This window comes from Marmota flaviventris, chromosome 9 (assembly GCF_047511675.1).
Source record: "Marmota flaviventris isolate mMarFla1 chromosome 9, mMarFla1.hap1, whole genome shotgun sequence".
Classification (NCBI taxonomy): Eukaryota; Metazoa; Chordata; class Mammalia; order Rodentia; family Sciuridae; genus Marmota; species Marmota flaviventris.
In genome coordinates, this window is record NC_092506.1 from 5,143,901 (window position 1) to 5,151,467 (window position 7,567).

The window sequence follows — 7,567 nt, forward strand, 5'->3', positions numbered from 1 at the left end:
ACAAAAACAAAAACAAAAAAAAACCTTGTTCTTAAATTCTCTCTTTGGGTTTCAACAATTTGACAAATGCTCCTTTATGGTAGATCATTTAGTTTTTGCTGATTGGGGTTTATTGAACTTCGTGGATATGTAAATTTGTGTTTTTATTAAATTTGGGGAATCATAGCTGTATATCTTCAAAACAGCTTTTTTCGGCTTCGATTCCCCTCCCTCCAGCCTGGTGGCGGCCTTCACATCCCTCAGGCTCTGCTTATTCTTTTTCATTCCTCTTACTCTCAGCTCCTCACACTAAATAATTTTGTCTTCTCTTCAAATTTGCTGATCCTTTCCAACATCTGCTGTTGGGCCCTGCTAGTGAATTTTTTATTTCAATTACTGTGATTTTCAACTACAGAATTTGTTTGGTTCCTTTTCATGATTTCTGTCTCTAGAAACAATACTTCAAACGTTGTCTCCTTGATTTCCTTTAGCTCCTCCTCCATAGTTTCATTTTTCTTGTTGTGCATATTGAAAACAATCTATTTAACACCTTTTATTAGTAGTTCCAATATCTGAACTTCCTCAGGTGCTTTCTTTGCAGTATTCTGTTTTGTTTTGTTTTTGTGAATGGGTCGTACTCTCCTCTATATTTGTTTTGTGATTTTTGTTGAGAGCTGGATAATCTGGATACTACCATGTAGTAACTCTATAATCTCATCCTCCCACCCCTCAGGGACTGCTGGATTTGTTTGTTGAGCATTGGAGAAGTTCTTTTGTGAGTTTTCCAAAATAGGCCTTCAAAGTGTGTATTCCTTATTGTGCATGGTTATTGGAGTTTCGGTACTATTATTTCTGTGACCAGCAAAGTTTGGTCCAAATTACATAAATAAATAAAATGTTATCTCCCAGTATATCCCAACAGATCCTGCTGGGGGAAGATGATTTTCACCCAGAGGGCTGATGCCAAAATAAACCTCTGGACCAGACCCTCAGAGCAGTGCCCAACCAACCAAAATGTGCAATCCTCAACTTTTGGATAACGGAGTCCCTTGCCCACCCTGACACCAGCCAGCCACTCCTGGAACATGGGCCACTATCCCAATATCTGTGGCAGGACTGAGGAGTGGGGAATGGTGGCTGGCCTACGCATGCCTCTCTCTTATCAAAGAGCAGCAATGTCTCTCTTCATTAAATAAACTCTGCAGGGATTGCTCTTTGTGTCCAGCAGGTTCCAGAGACGCAAAATGGTAGATCTCAGCTTTCCAACTCCATGGTTGCTCCAATGGAGTCCCTACTCTGCCATTCTACACAATATCATGATCTTTTGTAAAGTAAACATAATTGTGATCATGTACATTCCGTCACCTCAGCTGCATTCTGTTGGTTAAAAGCAGATCACAAGTCTGTCCCAAACAAGGTCATGAATCCCAGGAAGCAGGGGTCCTGGGAGCCACCTTAGACTCTAATATATGCTTATGTATTATGTTACTTCTAAATAAACAAGCAAATACATAAGAGTGGAGAAAGTTCTGGAAGAAGAGGTCCAGGGATTGTTTGAAGGGGATAGAAAAAGTTAAGAAGGTAAAATTTTAACTTTTTAGAAGGAAATATATTCAAATACTAAATAACCAAGGAATCGTAAGCATCTCCTTTAGAGAAAAGATAAATATTAATATTTGAGCTGAGTCTGGATTCTTCTGGAAGAACAGAACATCTTTTAGCTTAAGAATGTCCAGCTACTCCCTTGGCCTGTGGCAGGTCCGCCCCAGACACTGCAGGGCCCAGGACAAGAGCATAAACAGAGAAGCATGTGGCTGGATACTTAGACTCCCTTCCTCTTCTCCTCACTTTCCCCTCCCTTTCTGAACAGTTTAGTCCAAAAACCATTAAGTAGGCAGAACGTACTCTGTGTTCCTGTGGGTGGAGGAGCAGCTATGGGTTCCCGGAGGGCAGGGCCAGGACCAGGGTGAGTCCAGGCAGCTACTCACCATTGTGTAGGATTTAAGAGGGTGCCCCAAGCCCAGCAGTTCAGATTAAAAAAAAAAAAAAAAACATTATAATGGAACAGTTTTAAAAACCAATGAATTCAAATAATCCATAATGAGAAAAGTATCAGACTATCAGTTTTATTGATTTTTTTGCAGTACCAAGGATTGAACCCAGGACTTCACACATGCTAGGCAAGCACCCTACCACTGAGTGGCATCCCAGTTCTTATTTTATTTTGGTACAAGGTCTCCTTAAATTGGGTAGACTGGCCTCTAACTTGCAATCCTCATGCCACAGCCTCCCCAATGGCTGGGTAACAGTGTGGGCTACCACCCCCTCCAGTTTTACTGATTAACGTTTAATGGTTTTTCAAACAGTTCGGAGTGGGAAGGAAAGAGAGAAGTGGAGGGGGCGTCAAGTATCCAGCTGCACCTTGTCTACGCTTCCATTAATGCTCCTGCCCTGGGCCCTGCAGTGGCTGGGACGGGCTTGCCACAGGCCAAAGGGGGTAGCCGGACATTTTTAAGCTAATAGACATCTGTTCTTCTGGAAGAACTCGAGACTCAGCTCAAATATCAATATTTTTGCCTTGAGTTCCAGTGTGACTCACACGCCACTTACCAGTCTTTCCAAAGGGCTTTCAATGGGGGTGATGCCCCATGGTGGGTATGGGAGCCTGACTGGAGTGTGGACTCTCTAGTGCTGGGTCTTGGGAGACGCCGTGGTCTGTCTGTCTGTCTGCCTCCCTCCCTCCCTCTCTCTCTGCACTTCTGGCTTGAAAAGTGACTGTCACATGGCTAGGCTAGGTCTTTGAATTTCCATGTGAGTTTCAGAATCAGCTTGTCAATCTCTGACCCAATAGTCTAGTATGATGTTGGTTGAGAGTATGTTAAATCTATAAAATAAAATTGGGGAAACTGACAGCAATATCAAAACACAAACAAGACAGTTCTCTCAGATGTCCTTGGTTCATAGTTTTCATGAGCCTTTGGTCTGTTCCCATCTTTCCCAGGTGGTCCTCTTCTTTCCCTTTCCTCTTCTTTCTTTTCACTTCAGTTGTTTCTTTCTTCCTTTTTTTTTAAATCACTGGAAACCTTTCTGGGGTCTACCTGACAGAGATGGATTCTATCTGCAGGTGCGGGGAGGCCTCCGTTCTTCTGCGGGAAGCAGCGAGAGGCTCCCTGTGTTCGGGCCCAGTGCAGCCCGAACCCCTCTTCCTCCTGAGCCGCTGGGCGCTGCCTGCCCAGCACACACAGAGCTGTGCCCATGGAGGCTTGGTCATACTTGATGCCCAGATTAATGTGGTTCTGGATCTCAAGACCCAAGCGCCCCGCAGCTGAGGGTGATTTTTCTCAGTTCTCCTGCGTACTTCGACCTTGCTCCAGGATTTCTTCTGCTTTGGTCCCGGGACTGTGCAGCGAGCCGTGACTTTCCACTGCTCCCGAGGCCCAGGGATCAGACATGTCTGCGTTCGGGAAACACAGTGTCGGGCCTGTGGGCTGCTCCTACACCCTGGCTGCGGGGTAGTTCTGTCTCCACTCTCTCCACAAATGTGCAGATGGCTTCGCCTCTTCACCTTGACCCACCAACATGGGGGACAGGAGAGCCTAGGTGTTTCATATTTGTACTTCACATAGCATTGTGTGCTGCTAGCCTGTGGAATCTCAATGGATTTTGGTATATTGATCCTGTATCTTGCATACTTACTAGATTCACTTATTTTTAGCTTCTCTCTAGATCCCACTGGGTTTTCGATATAGACAATTCTGTCATCTAAATAAAGACCATTGAATGTTTTTTCCAGTATTGGAGATTAAACCCAAGGGTGCTCTCTCTCTGAGCAGCATCCCCACTTTTTATTTTTTAATTTTGAGCACTTTTTACTTTGAGACAGGGTCTTGCTAAATTGCCAAGACTGACCTCGAACCTATGATCCTCCTGCCTCAGCCTCCCTAGTTGCTGGGATTGCAGGTGTGCGTCACTGCGCCTGGCTTGGCTCACCCCGTGGTCAGAAGCCTCCTTGAGATCTGGAGCTTCCCCCTCCTCCTCCTCCTCCTCCTCCTCCTCCTCCTCCTCCTCCTCCTCCTCCTCCTCCTTCTCCTCCTCCTCCTCCTCCTCTTGGCAGCAAGTGGAGCTTTGTCATTTGGGCAGAGCTTCATCAGGCTCCCAAGCCAGGCACTATCCACACCAGGCTGGTTTGAGACATGGGCAAGTCCTGGTGATGGTGTTTGATGCCAGGGATCCTGAACTTGCCAGTTACCACGGTGCGTTGCCTGAGCATACCAGAGGCGGGGTTCACCTTCACTCTAAGAAGGGAGGGTTTACCCCGGGCCCCAGCTGCTCTGTAACCACCTGCTTTCAGCTCCTTTGCCAGCTGTGCTCTCGGGAGCAGTTTGCCTTGTTTCCTGTTCCCAGAGTCCCTTTCATCTAGTCCAAGTGCAAATGGGGCGGCATGGGGTCTCGGCTGGGCCTCAGGGCATCCTGGGCAGAGCAGCTGGGTGAGCTGGGACAGGAGGTGGCCACAGGGGGTGGCCGCCAGATGAGCCAGAACGATGCCAGTGAACGACCTTAGAAAGAGCTGCAAATACCAAGAACTCCCTACTTCTCATGTAGTTGCCATTGCGCTCCTCACACCTGCTGTGAAGCTGCTCTGGGTCCAGTGTGTGTGTGTGTGTGTGTGTGTGTGTGTGTGTGGTGTGGCTTACACGTTAGCTCCTGAGCCTCCCTAGTCTGCGACTAATCCAATACATGTTTCATTTCAGACATTACAGATTGACTATCTTGAAGTTCAACTTAGATATTTAAAAATCATTTCCAATGTCGCTACCTTTCTAAATCTTCACTTTAAAATTTTTTTTAAGATGTTAAAGGACCTTTGTTTTATTTATTTATTTTTACGTGGTGCTGAGGATCGAACTCGGTGCCTCACACATGCTGTAAGTGCTCCACCACTGAACCCCAGCCCAGCCCCTAAGTCTTCACTTTTTGTTTTTTTTTTTAGCATGTGGAATACAGTGCTTATGATAACTATTTTAACGTCTCTGTGTACTATTTCTATCATCAGTGTCATTTCTAGATCAATTTCAATTGGTTTAATTTCCTTTGCATTAGGGCTCACAGTTTCTTTGCATGCCTCGCAATTCTTTTTTTTTTTTTTTTTGGTGGGAGCTGTTTTAAAATAATTTTACTTTGTTGTGTGCTATTCTTGTATTTATATAAATATTCTTGAACTTTGTTCTGGGACACAGTTAAATTCCTTACAAATAGTTTGACTCTGGTCTTCTTTGTTGGGCAGGACCACAGCGATGTTTACTCTAAGGCTAATTCCCCTGCCACCTGTGTGGACCCAGCTCTGGGAGTTCTGCTCCACTGGGTCCCGGAGGAGGTGTCCCAGCCCCACGTGAGCTGCTGCAGCTGCTCCTTCCAAGCCCTCACCGCAGTTCCTCTCCCACCTCCGCAGTTCCCCATGGGTACCGCTGATTGTGACCCAGATTACTTACGAATGCCATCTCAGCCTCCATCTCTCTCCCTCCACCCCCGTCTTCTTTGTGATCCCCTGCCCTGTGAAGCCCAGCCTGGGCCTCCGCACCCCAGGCTCCTTGTCCACTGAGGTCATGGGCCAGCTAGCCTCCTTCAGCTCAGACTGGAAGCTCTTCAGGGTTTGGTCCCTCTGCTTCAGGGATCGCTAGGAGCAACAGCAAAGACACCGGCACCATTTGTCTTGCTTCCAGAGTTTTAAATACTTGGGTTTAAGTCTGACGAAGTATGGCTAGGAGCTGCAAGGGGGAGACTACCAACCAAACCTTGGTGATGCGGGCGGGCGCACGCGCGCGCGCACACACACACACGCACACGCACATGCACTGCCCGCGTGTGTGTGCGTATGTGTGTGTGTGTGTGTGTGTGTGCGTGTGCATGGCTACTGTGGCAGTTTTCTCCTCCTAGATTTCCTTCCATTCCAGTCTGAGTCCCACCAGGACCTTGTTTAGATGTCAACAGGCTTACTTTATGGTTTTATTTGCAAAGACAAAGGAACTAGAGCCGTCAAACAAACAGGAGAAAGAAAGAACTGGAGAACTGCGGACACACACGAGCTGGGCTCTGAGCAGACGTGGCAGTGAAGAAGGGTTTCCTGTCAGGGGAGCTGCTGGCACCACAGGACAGGGGTGGGTGGGTGGGGTCTCCACCTGTGCCTGAGACCTTACAGAAGAATGAAACAAAAGGCCAAGTGCCCCCCCAGTGGCCAAGTGCCCCCCAGTTCAATTCCTGATACCCCCCAAAAATTAAATGAATAATTTAAATTATTAAATTATTCATTTAATTAAATAATTAAAAATTAAATAAATAATTAAACAAATATTAAGCAGTCTTAAAAGCAAAGTTTCTAGAAGAAAACAGAAGAGGAAATGATCTTAGGAAAAAGAAAATCTTAGCTATGATACTAAATTATAATCCTTAAATGGAAAAAAATTGATGAATGGACTTTATGAAAATAAGAAATGCTTGCAGGAGATCTGGGTTTGAAATTTAGGGTGCTGTGAGAAAGGTAGAAAACTTTGCCAAATTGCTAAAGTTTTGCTGATCTCTATAATGAGAACAAACATGAGGTTGGGAGGGGAAGTTAGTTTGCAAGGGTATATACACCTTATTTTAAAGATTTATTTTCCAATAAAGTTCCATTAAATAAAACTTCAAAAAATAAAAAGACAGAGGTAAGCTGTGCCTGGAAGCGGTTGCAACAGTGCCAAGGCCCAGTCAAGCCACTGGAAGAACCCAGACAATAAAAGGCTGCTTCCCAACTCCTGAGTCTACGAAGGCTCAGCCGAGGTTCCCTGGCTCAGTCGAGGTTCCCTGGCTCAGTCAGGGTTAGCTGGTGCCACACAGCTACCAGCCCCACCAGCCCAGTGGTGGGCACTGCCCACATGCTCCAGGATAAACCTGCCCACAGTTTACAGGGCAAAAGGGGCTCTGGCCTTCAGATTTTGGGGATCCACCCTCTGATCACTGACTGTTGCTTCTGATCCTAGAGGGGTAGACAAAGAGACAGGTAGGTGGCCATCCCGGTCACCCTCCCCTACTCCCCGACCCCTGTGGAAAGCCTCCCCTCCCCCAGCTGGAGTATCTTGGGGGTGGGCATTTAAAGGGATAGTGCCCTTTTTTCCTCCTCTAATTTTTCTTTTTCCACTTTGAGGAGTCAGACCTTAAATACTAGGACATTCTAAAACAACCCTATATACAGGGACAATTAGACAGTGATGTGTGTGCCCAGGGAAAAGGACAGGCTTAAAAAAGACCCGTGAAGGGGCTGGGGATGATACCCCAAGCTGTGCAGAGACAGACTGCAACAATAGAAAATAGAAACACAACTAATAACCAACCCGGTACCCTCTGGGAAGGAGGGAGAACCTGATTTCTAGAGTCATAGTGGTACTAGATCCAACTGTCCAATGTTCAACAACAATAACAACAAATTCACAGGCATATAAAGAAACAGGAAACTGACCCATTCAAAGGAAAAATAAATCAACAGAAACTGCCCCTGAGAAAGAGCTGAATGCAGGTTCACTTAAATAGCTGTGAGCAGTCTCAAAGAAAGGTC